This window comes from Bufo gargarizans, chromosome 3 (assembly GCF_014858855.1).
Source record: "Bufo gargarizans isolate SCDJY-AF-19 chromosome 3, ASM1485885v1, whole genome shotgun sequence".
In the NCBI taxonomy this organism is placed as follows: domain Eukaryota; kingdom Metazoa; phylum Chordata; class Amphibia; order Anura; family Bufonidae; genus Bufo; species Bufo gargarizans.
Window position 1 is genome coordinate 544,124,322 of NC_058082.1, and position 13,030 is coordinate 544,137,351.

General features: G+C 40.4%; 1 pseudogene; it reads right to left on the reverse strand.

Annotated features, from left to right (window-relative positions):
- Positions 1–709: 709 nt before the first annotated feature.
- LOC122933574 lies at positions 710–855 on the reverse strand (annotated as a pseudogene).
- Positions 856–13,030: the final 12,175 nt, after the last annotated feature.

The window sequence follows — 13,030 nt, forward strand, 5'->3', positions numbered from 1 at the left end:
GGTTTAGCAAATCCCTGCTCCAGGACCATCTTCTTGCCAAACACATCCTGGCTCATGTCCGGCGCTCTTCCGTCCACTTCCTTAAGCTTCAGGACGACCGTCTGCCTCATCCAGGGCTCCAGGGGAGGGGAGCCGGGACCGGGCTTCTGGCCTTCCTGTTGCTTCGGAGGGGCGGTGCCACCGGGTCTGCAGCCAAATGAAGTGGAGGCTGAAGGGTCCTGGAGGGCCTCTGCCATGGCCTTTCTTTCTTCTGCGGTCTTCTTCGTCTTCTTCTTTGGAGGCTTGGAGGTTGAGGTAGAGGCTATGGCTTCTTCCTTCTTCCTGCCTTCGTCTCCCTGAGAAATCTTTGCAAAGGGTCCCTTTTGGCAACAGGGGGCAACGCTATGCAGATTCCTTCTTGCTGGGCGGGGCTTCTTCCGGGGAAGGGCGGAGCTTCTTCCAGGAAAGGGCTTCGCCGAGCCTCTTTTCCTCGTCGGGGTCCTCCGAGGCCGGAGTCTTCAGTCCTCGTCGTCGGGGTTCCTCGTCGAGTCTTCGCAAAGTCTTCTCCTGGATCGCAGTCGGAGAAGATCTTCCAGTAATCGTGTTCGGGCTGTCGAGATCCAAGTAAGCACTGTCTAACGTCGTACACCAAGACTATTAAGCCACAGGCCAAGAGGAGGTCGGAGACCAGAGCACTCTTGTTCCTTTGGGAATAGCCCTGCACCCAATAGCAGCAATGAGCTGAAGCTGAATTAAATCAACGATGCTCAAAGGCAGAGTGCAGGGGGTACCCACAAGGACCTGGGCCGGCAAGAAAAGGCAGACTGATAAGAACAGATACTACACTTGATCTTAGCCAAAAGGCCGAGAAGCGAAAAATGGTAGATCTTACCACACTCAGTAGAGGGATCTACACCAGGTGGCGTGACAGTCCTAATGTTAAGATGGCAGAAGGACACTTGTGATCGGCACTTTTGTAGTTTAAGGCAAATGAGGAATCTCCTGTTGTGCCCTGAAAGTAAAGCCCTGCCTGGAAGGATGGTTTGGGGCTAAACAGGTCACCTGCCTAACAGACACAGAGCACCCACCCCGAAAGGGGCGACCCCATAGGGAACCTGTCCCTTTATTGGGGCCTAATCTCTAAATAAACCCTATTTACACAGCCCTACATGCCATGTTTCATCCCGAATTGCCAGAACTCATCAGGGGACTTCAATGAACTTGAAGGGAATATAGTATCGACTATAGGAAGGTACCCAGTCGTGTTCACTGTATGGACTTTCAGTGGCAGACGTCCGTACTCAGGTGTGGGAAAGTGTCCCCTATCCAACTTCGTCTCACCGCAATTTGTAGTAGTTTGGGAGAGCGCCCCATATACATGTATAATTGTCATGGGAGCTCTTTAATCCAAGCGCTGCAAAACACTTTCTGCCCCTGGACTGCCACTGTCACGGACAGTACAGTAATGCCTGCAAGGGACCAATCAGAGTGGTCCCTTGCCGGCGATTGCTCCGATTGGTTAGTCTGACTAAAATGCAGACTAACCAATCGGATCTGCAGATTGGAACCTGAAATAAGGCACTTGCTGGTCCATGCCACGCATTGTGACTCCCCTTGATGTCCTGCCTTCTGCTACCTGGTGTCTGAGTGCCTCATCTGTACCGGCCATGCTCCATACATTCTGGCCGTGTTCAGTCCATGCCGGTCCTGCCCCCATATGTGCCGGCCCTGCCCGCATTTCGAACCATTTCGAACAAGAGCATTGCAAAGTATAATAAAGCCATCAGCCCCACACGATCCAAGTGGGACTCGATAAAAAAAAAGTATGAAATAAAAAGTTAAAATGAAATGTAAAAAATAAAAATGGAAATAAAAATAAAATAAATTACCTTTTCCTATATACGCTCATTTATAAGAGATTGAAAAAATGAAAAATAAATAAATAAACTACACATATTAGATATCACCGCATCCGTGACGACTGAATCTATCTATATACACTCACCTAAAGTATTATTAGGAACACCTGTTCTATTTCTCATTAATGCGATTTTCTAGTCAACCAATCACATGGCAGTTGCTTCAATGCATGTAGGGTTGTGGTCCTGGTCAAGACAATCTCCTGAACTCCAAACTGAATGTCAGAATGGGAAAGAAAGGTGATTTAAGCAATTTTGAGCGTGGCATGGTTGTTGGTGCCAGACGGCCGGTCTGAGTATTTCACAATCTGCTTAGTTACTGGGATTTTCACACACAACCATTTCTAGAGTTTACAAAGAATGGTGTGAAATGGGAAAAACATCCAGTATGCGGCAGTCCTGTGGGCGAAAATGCCTTGTTGATGCTAGAGGTCAGAGGAGAATGGGCCGACTGATTCAAACTGATAGAAGAGCAACGTTGACTGAAATAACCACTCGTTACAACCGAGGTATGCAGCAAAGCATTTGTGAAGCCACAACACGCACAACCTTGAGGCGGATGGGCTACAACAGCAGAAGACCCCACCGGATACCACTCCTCTCCACTACAAATAGGAAAAAGAGGCTGCAATTTGCACAAGCTCACCAAAATTGGACTGTTGAAGACTGATAAAATAGTTTCTTGAACATGACAATGAGTTCACTGTACTAAAATGGCCCCCACAGTCACCAGATCTCAACCCAATAGAGCATCTTTGGGATGTGGTGGAACGGGAGCTTCGTGCCCTGGATGTGCATCCCTCAAATCTCCATCAACTGCAAGATGCTATCCTATCAATATGGGCCAACATTTCTAAAGAATGCTATCAGCACCTTGTTGAATCAATGCCACGTAGAATTAAGGCAGTTCTGAAGGTAAAAGGGGGTCCAACACCGTATTAGTATGGTGTTCCTAATAATTCTTTAGGTGAGTGTATATATATATATATATATATATATATATATATAAATAATCACATGATCCACCCTGTCCAATAAACACCATTAAAAAACTGTCAAAAATAGCTAGTCACCACATCACAAAAAGTGCAACACTAAGCGATCAAAAAGGCACACGTCCTACAAAATAGTACCAATAAAACGGTCACCTCATCGCACAAAAAAGTAAGCTCATACATAAGAAAATCGCTTAAAAAATAAAATAACTATAGCTCTTAGAACGTGGAGACACTAAAACATATTTTTTTTTGTTTCAAATATGCTATTATTTGTTTTAAAGTGAAATACATTTTAAAAAGCATACATATTAGGTATCACCGTGTCTGCAACAACCAGCTCTATAAAAATATCACATGACCTAACACCTCAGCTGAACACCCAAAAAAAAAATATATATATAAAACAGTGCCAAAAAAGCAATTTTTTTGTCACCTTACATCACAAAAATTGCAACACCAAGCGATCAAAAAGGAGTATGCCCTCCAAAATAGTAAAATCAAACTATTACCTCATCCCACAAAAAATGAGACCCTACTTAAGACGATTGGTCAAAAAGTTTAAAAGCTATGGCTCTCAGACTATGGCAACACTAAAACATAATTTGTTTTGTTTCAAAAATGCTATTATTGTGTAAAACTTAAATAAATAAGAAAAAGTATACATATTAGGTATTGCCACATCTGTAACGACCCGCTCTATAACAATGTCACATGACCTAACCCCTCAGGTGAATAATGTAAAAATAAATAAATAAAAACTGTTCAAAAACAACAAATTTTTTGGTCACCTTTGCCCCATAAAGTGTAATAATGAATGATATCATATGTACCCAAAAATGGTACCAATAGAAACATCAACTCTTTCTGCAAAAACAAGCCCCTGGACAAGATGATTGGCAGAAAAAAAAAATAAGACATTCAGAAAATGGAGAAACAAAAACATATTTTTTTCCAAAAATGCTTTATTATGTAAAACTGAAACAAATATAGAAAGTAGACATATTTGATATCATTGCATCCGCAACAACCTGCTTTATAAAAATAGCACATGATCTACTTGTCAGATGAATCTTGCAAAAACATAAAAAAAGTTGCCAAAACAGCCAATTTTTGTTTACCTTGCCTCACAAAAAACATAATATAGAGCAATTAAAAATCATATGTACCCCAAAATACTACCAATAAAACCATCACCTTATCCCCTAGTTTCCAAAATGGGGTAACTTTTTGGCAGTTTCTATTGTAATGGTGCATCAGGGGGCTTTAAATGGGACATGGCATCTAAAAATCAGTCCATCAAAATCTGCTTTCCAAAAACCATATGATGCTCCTTTTCTTCTGCGCCTTGCCATGTGCCCTTATATCAATTTACGACCACATGTGGGGTGTTTCTGTAAAGCACAGAATCAGAGTAAAAAAATATTGAGTTTTTTTTTTTGGCTGTTAACCCTCTACGTGTTAAAGAAAAAAACTGATTAAAATGGAAAATCTGCCAAAAAAGTGAAATTTAGAAATGTCATCTTCATTTTCCTTTAATTCTTGTGGAACACCTAAAGGGTTAAAAAAGTTTGTAAAATCAGTTTTGAGTAACTTGAGGGGTGTAGTTTCTGCAATGGGGTAATTTATGGGGGGTTTCCACTATAAAAGCCCCACAAAGTGACTTCAGACCTGAACTGGTCCTTAAAAATTGGGTTTTGGAAATTTTCTTAAACATTTTAAGAATTGCTTCTAAAATTCTGATAGTGCAGATTTTAAGGTGCTCGAGTTCTATTATATCAGAAAATCATGAGAACTGGGTATAAATAAAACGTAACTTTTACTATTTAATTCTAAAATAAGGTTTAAATAAACCACATTGTTGTGAGACAATACACGAATTTAGTGAAAACGCCACCTACTTATTCCACAGGATAAATGGAAAAGAAAAAGGGTGGCTCTTACCACATTCAGTAGAGGGATCTACACCAGGTGGCGTGACAGTCCTAATGTTAAGATGGCAGAAGGACATTTGTGACCGGCACTCTTGTAGATCACAGCAAATGAGGAATCTCCTTTTATGGGGTATGTGCAGATAGTACATATATAGCCGTATGGCAGTCATGAAGGGGTTAACAATAATCTGTCCCTGAACTGCTGAATAGTAATTTTTGTAAATAGTCTTTCCTGTTCACTGTCCCTAGTGCCTGTCACATCTCTCCCTGCACTAGGTTTACTGCAAAATGGCGGAGACCGAGCAGGGGGAGACTTTTTATAGGGCTGTGAAATCACAGGGGCTGGCTAGCTGCTGATTGGCTATCTGCAGGGTATTATGGGTGCTCTCTCGGTTCCGGGCTTCTTACTTCCTCTTTCTAACATGTGCAGCTGCCATTTTAGAAAAATACTATTCATTAAAACCAAGTTGTCCTTCACCAGTGTATAAAATATCACTTTCCTCAAAATAATGAGTCGCAGTTCCATGCATATTCTCACAATCCTCCGGCTGAGGCCGATGACTAGATCTCCTCAGAGGGTGCCCTATCATGCCACTGCTCCTGTCTGCCTGCCTGCCACCATGTTGTGTGCTGTACAGCTACTGCCACCATCATGCCATCATGCCACTGCCTGCCTTCCACCCATCATGTTCTGTGACATACAGCTGCTGCCAGCATCTGCCTTCCTCCTATCATGTTTCTGCTGATATTTCCCCTACTGCCACTTCCGTTACCTGCTACTTAGCTGCCACTACTACTACTACCACCATCCTCCTAAACAGCGCACACACATCTTCTGCCTTGTCTGTCCCAAGCAATTTTGCAAATTCCTTCATAGTTCCTATCAGATCATTTATAAAAGATTTACTTTTACAAACTAACTCAGCCAGAAGTTTTCCGGGGTAACCTACTCAGTCATTTATTCTGTAACGGTCTTCCATTTTAATATTTTCCTTTCTGCGGATTCTTTATATACTTTTTCTCCGCTTCTGACACTGCTCCCATCAACTCACATTTAACTATTCTTATACAATTAAATGAATTAACCCATAATTAATAAAAAAAAGAAAATGGACTTCACACAATACACAATATTCTTTCTAACAAAGATAAAACCAGCCTGTAGATCATGTGGATCCAATGATGTTTCCATTAATTTCTTCAATTACTCTTCTAGATTGATTTCAGGTGCATGTCCTTTCTCACAGAGCATGTCCTTTCTGCCGCAGCTCTCGTCCTGTCCATGTTATTCCTGCCTGTACCTGTGATAGCTTCTAACCATGGAAAGGGCTGGTGACCGATGAAGGATATAAGTGAGCATGTGCATCCTCCTCAGTAATCTTACTTAGAGAAATAAGGAAAACAACAAACAGCAGGTGGCTCTATACAGGTAAATTTTATTAAATAACTCAGCGGCCATATTACTTAACAATTAATTTGCTGATTTATAGTTGTAGAAATAATAGTTTTCTGTATTAAATCCAGATATTTGTAGAGGTTGTACAGGATTAGAACTTGTGGCTGCTTTCTTAGAGAAACAGCCCCACATCTGTCTTTAGGTGTCACGGCAAGTGGGGATAAGAGGAACACCAAGTAAACAAACAGCAACAGGTAAACAAGCTAGGGAGAAGGGAATGGTAACCTCCCCAAAGCTAGGGAGAAGGGAATGATAACCTCCTAACAATCTCTAAGCCTCTCCCTGACTGCTGACAGTATAAGCAAGTCCTGATGGTGAACGAACTCATACACTGGAACCTAAGCCCTGTGGACACAAACGCTAACCCTAACTTAGGGATCGGGGAATGAGACAGCCGGTACCTTCAACAGGCAAGCCAATTAAAAATAAAGACTCTGTACTTGAACTTATGAACTCTGTTATTACCAGAGGAGGTTGCTGTTATTCAGGCAAAGGCTCATACAAGATGTACCACGGTGGAAGCAAAAGGAAATGATCGAGCAGACAAGGCAGCCAAGCAAGCTGCACCCCAGCCACTAAATGCTGTTGCCGCCCCGCTGAGAGCCTTGAGACCTGAGGACATTTCAGTAAGTATATTTCAAAGAATGCTCGAACAAGCCCCTTCAGAGGAAAAGGAACTTTGGGCAAAACAAGGCCCAAACCTGATGAACATGGAATTTGGAGAAACAAGGACAAAATGTGTCTACCACCCCCTCTATACCCAGCTATGGTTCAGGAGGCCCACGCTCCCACTTACCTATCAAAATGTGCCATGGTAAGTGTGGTTAATGCAAGGTGGATTGCTCCAGGATTTTCTACAGTAGCCGATCGGTTTGTATAAGGATGTATGGTCTGTGCATTGAAAAATCCCGGTCAAGTGGTGAAAACTCCAAGCAAACACATACCCAGGCCACTTTACCCATTCCAAAAACTGCAGGTAGACTATATACAACTGCCTAAGGTAGGAGTATATGAATTTCTCCTTGTGTGTGTTGATCTCTTTTCAGGGTGGCCAGAAATTTTCCCAGTAGCAAATGCAAAGAACACAGCAACTAAGCTGGTCAGTGAATTGGTGTGCAGATATGGTGTCCTTGAAGTTATTGAATCAGACAGGATTATTCCCATTTAAGATTCTGTTTGGAAGCGCCCCCAGATTAGGATTTTTTTTTTCCACAACAGTTACAAAATGAACAATGATAGCCTAACAAGCTACATGCGGCCCTTACAAAGAGGCTTGAGCACACCCATAAACAAGTGTTTGCTTCCCTTCCAGATTCAATAGAAGGAACACACAGTCTGAAACCAGGAGACTGGGTGGTGATAAAAAGACATGTGAGAAAAGGCCTGGATCCCAGATTTGATGGTCCTTTCCAAGTCCTGTTGACTACTCATACAGCAATCAAGATTCAAGAAAAGCCTAAATGGATACACGCTTCTTACTGCAAGAAAGTTCTGACGCCTAAAAATGAGGATCCTCCTGCTGATAGCCGTCCTAATCCTGGAAACAACGGCACTGTACCAACAACTGAAGGATAACTGGGACAATGCACTTATCCAACACCACCATAAGCTGTTTAGAGGACTCAATGACACTGACAGTAACATTAAAGACTGTTGGATCTGTACTCACAGTCCTGTGAGTTCAAAAACTATGCCTTATCTGGCAATCCCTTTGACTTTTAAAGAACTTATTCATACTATATGTCTTGTTGGCAGTTTGTCTCACAAAGAAGATCAGTGCCTGATGATCAAAAGTATAACTCTACTGCAGTCCCTCTCCCCATAGCAGGGTGGGTGGCGGCTCCCTGGTGGCAAGACAAACAATAATAGTAGTATATGCTGTGATTAAGCTTTTGTTTATGTGTACCAACAGGTTCTGTACCAAAAGGAAAAATTGCCAAGATTATTGAGAGGTCTTGGGAACAGCATTAATTCCTGTGAGGGGATCTGGCCTCTGGTTGGCAGTTGGACCTATCCCATCTGAAGTACCTCTGGGTCAAGATGTCAGTTCCAAGATATCTCAAAATGGGGGAATTGTGAGTGATGAGATTCTATTTTTTATAAATATGTCCTCCATCTTGTGTATATGTGGAAAATTACTGAACCAGCTGAGAAGACATGGCAGTTTCTGTGTATAGATAACTACAAGGCCAAGGTAATAGCTCCCTGGTTGACATTCTTCAGAAGGTTATGTTCCTTCTGAGATATAGGATTTACTGATGAGGAATGCCAGCTCTGAGATAAGATGCTACAGAAACCTTTTTGCTTTTTTTCTATTACTATGAGAATCTTGTTAGTATATTTTGGAAGTATTGCCTTATATGAATAACCAATTAAATTGTTAGTTTTAATTTCCATCCCTTTGCAGTGTGCCAGATTTGATTATCATTTTCTGTGATTTAAATATGTATGCTGGTGTCTAATAAAGGAGAGAGTGAATCTGATTCAGTGATGCCTCTGGGTTAGCTTTCTCTGAGCGCTCAAAAACAAAACTTCAATTTGAACCCCGACAATTATAGAGGAGGGGGTTTTTTCCCCAACAGTAGCATATCCATCAGCTGAGGACGGCTGGACAGGCCTAAATGCATCCTGAAAAACTTTGATTTATATGCTACAATAAAGAATACATTGTGCTGAACAGAGAAACGCCTGCTGGGATGACTCATACACTATCCTCAGGATAATTCATCAATATCAGATTGGCGGGGGTGCAACACACTGATCAGCTGTTTGAGGACTGTGCACGTGCCGTCTCCCTTCTTTTTTCCTGTTCACTGCTACTGTCCCATAGACATACAGCGGAGAGCAGGAAGAGAGAAGGGAGAAGGCACGTGTGTACACTGCGCAAGCTGTCTCCTCGTACAGGTGATCAGTGGGGGTTCCTGATGTCAGACCCCTACTGAGGATAAGTCATCAATATTGCATTTTGGATTTTTCCTCCCCACGTTCCAATAACCATAACTTTTTGTTTTCCGTTCACATTCAATATTTTTTGCAGGATATGGTGCATTTTTTTATGTTCCCATTTTATTTACCATGTTTTGTATTGGAAAATGGGAAAAAATTCCTTTTGTGAAAATAAAATATAATATAAGAATTCTGTCAAGGGGGTTTTGGGGGTTTTGACATCACATCGTTCATTGTGCTCTGAAAATGACCTAACATCCTTATTCTGTGGCTCCATACCAATATGGCCCTTAGGGGCCAAGTACATGGGATCTTTTGATCCCATCTCCTATTAGGGACCATGCACACGACTGCGATAGAGATGTGGACTAGTGTTGAGCGTGAATATTCGAATTGCGAATTTTCTTCTTGAATATCGTGACTTCGAGATTTCGTGAATATTTAGAATATAGTGCTATATATTTGCGAAATAGAATATTAGTTTTTTTTTTATTATTATATTTTTTCTTTCCCACTTCCCTAAAGTTGTTCTTACCTGTCCTTTGGATTCCTGGCTGCTCCAGTCAGTGCCCGTTGCCGCTTCTGCCGACTTCCGTGCTCATGGAGTGTCCCCATCACCAAGGGAACGTCTCCATATACTAGAATGTACTGTCAGATTTGAGAATTACGTTGAAATCGCAATTCAAGTTATAATAATCGAATTGCGATTTCAACTTCACACTGCTATATTCCATATTCGTCTAGCCTAATATGGAATATAGCAGTGCTAAGTTGAAATCGCCATGCGATTTCTTCAAGTTATATTAATCGCATTGCGATTTCAACTTGGACCTGGTTTACTATGGTTGTCTTCAATGGCTTGGTAGAATTAGCGAATATGACGAATGTATTCGACATATTCCACAAAACGAAGATAACGAATGTATTCGTCATATTCCACAAAACGAAGATAACAAAGTATTCTCCATCTTCGTTTTAGCTATTCATCAACTTCGCTAATTCTAGCAATCATATAGGAAAGTTTTATATAGAGACAGCTAAGTTTAATTTGCTATGCGATTATATTACTTTTTTTTAAATAAATAGAATAATTATAATACCTGATAATTATTATAATTATTCTATTTATTTTAAAAAAAAGCAAAGTAATTTAATCGCATAGCGAAATAAACTTAGCTGTCTCTCTAGTAAACTTTCCTATATGATTGCTAGAATTCGCAATGTTGATGAATAGGTAGCTAAAGCGAAGATGGAGAATACTTTGTTATCTTCGTTTATATTCGCTAATTCTACCAAGCCATTGAAGCCAACCATAGTAAACCAGGTCCAAGTTGAAATCACAATTCGATTATTATAACTTGAATTAATCGAATTGCGATTTCAACTTGGAGCTGGTTTATTTGAGACCCAGCAGCAGAATCAAGTTGAAATCGCAATGCGATTAATATAACTCAAAGTAATCGCATGGCGATTTCAACTTAGTACTGCTATATTCTATATTCGTTAATTCTAGCCTATGGAATATAGCAGTGCTAAGTTGAAATCGCAATTCGATTAATTCAAGTTATAATAATCGAATTGCGATTTCAACTTTTTACGTATATATTTTTTATATATTTTATTATTATAACTTTTAGAATATTCGTAATATTGCTCTAACTTCGTCTTTTAGAATATTTCGTAAAATACACATATAGATTGTAATTCAGCTAATATACTGCTATAGTAATTTTTTTTAATAGTGTACATATTTTACAAAACTTAAGTTCAGAAGAGGCAAAAAAAATTAGAGAAGAAAAAAAAATGATTATAGCACTATATTTGCTAAATTACAATTTATATGTGTATTTTTTTTTAAAGAAATTTCGTAATATTGCTCTAACTTCATCTTCTTGAATATTCGTCATATTCTAAAAGACGAAGTTAGAGCAATATTACGAAATTTCGTAAAATACCGTTGCCTTATACTATCAAAATAAAAATTGCAATACGCGATTAATTAAATCGCATATTATTCGTGATAATTTGAATAATTACGAATATTCAATTTTGACTAATATAACACGAATATTCAATCGAATATTCGCGAAATAGAATATGGCACCTCCCGCTCATCACTAATGTGGACTACATTCTTTGATTCAGCTAAGAAAGCTCCCACATACTCTAGCTCTCAGACAGCACCTTATCTTCTCCAGAGCACAAAGGTTCCATCCTACCCAAGAGAACACGCCTCCTTGCTACGACATCTATGCTTTTTTGCTGTTAGTGAAAACTCCATTACAAGATGGCGCTTACAGCTAGATATTTAAATAGTTCACATACCGCAGTTAGTAAAACAATGCACAATGGGCAGATACCAAGTGTTATCTCTTTTCATATTTTAATATTTTAGCTAATGTAACAATGCCACGTGCCTCAGGTGGAACGCCCGTCTAATGACTCTATAAACTGCTGTATTTCCTGTAATAAATGAGAATTAGCTTTGACCCCAGTGTGTGTGTCATAGTTATTTTCTTCCGTGCACGTAAAACCCTTGGGTTACTAATAATTTGAAGCAGTAGAGCTAACGTGATCACCCTGATTAGGGGCATCTTCCACAACCATATGCATTTTGAGGTGTGCAAAAAATAAACTGATCCAAAAGAAGAACGTATGACATCCGTGTGCATTCCGTATTTTGCAGAACGTAACATCTGGCCCCTAATAGAACAATAATATCCTATTATGAGACCTAAAAGGATCACACGTTCATCATGAAATAAAACCTAAAAAAAAACAAATTCGCACATGAGTCCAACAACATAGCAAAATATAATTTATTAGATATCACTTAAAAAATACATATAGCAAGGGGAGTAAACATGAACCAGTGTGGGAGCAAGAATATGAGGAGAACACATGGGAAGGAGATAGTAATAATCATATGCCAGTGCAGAGAGTCATGTGGTAATACTGAATGGAGGCCAGAACGTGCCTGGTCCACTGCACACGACCGGTATGAGGAAAATGTGCAGGGATCAAGCAAGCACACAGCCTGCAAATGAAACAGCAGTACTGCGCAGGATTTACAGAATGTAATTACAATCACTGTCAACAAGTTACAAATTTAATCAAACAAGATAGTGTTCCCCTTCCCAGTGTCACCTCACCTGCCCAACGCGTTTCGCCAAACAGGCTGACAAAGCCTTGCAGGCTTTGTGCATGCTTGATCCCTGTACAGTTTCCTCATACCGGTGGTGTGCAGTGGACCAGGCACGTTCCGACCTCCATTCAGTATTACCACATATGACTCTCTGCACTGGTATATGATTATTACTATCGCCTTCCCATGTTTTCTCCTCATATTCTTGCTACCACCCTAATAGAACAGTCCTATCCTTGTTGGTAATGCGGACAATAATAGGACATGTTCTATCTTTTTACGGAAACGGAATGCACATGGAGTACCTTCTATTTTTTTTTACAGACCCATTAATCTGAATGGTTCTGCATACGGTTTAAAAAAAAAACGGAACAGACGTGGAAATAAAATGCGTTTGTGTGCAAGAGCCCTTAGGGTGAATAGGATTTTTACTCTCTCCATTCTAAGCTGTGCCTTGTGCATAGCTCAGTATGGAGAACCCCATGGCAGGCCTGGATCGCTTCAGCAGCATCCAGGCTGCTATGGCAACCGATCGGAAGGCAGAGGGTACTGGCACACAGTGTTCTGCATAGAAGCAATGATTTAAGTAATTTCAACTAGCTACAATAAAAAAAACTGCATCCTGAATGCATGTCAGAACTGTGCTGTGTGCCACC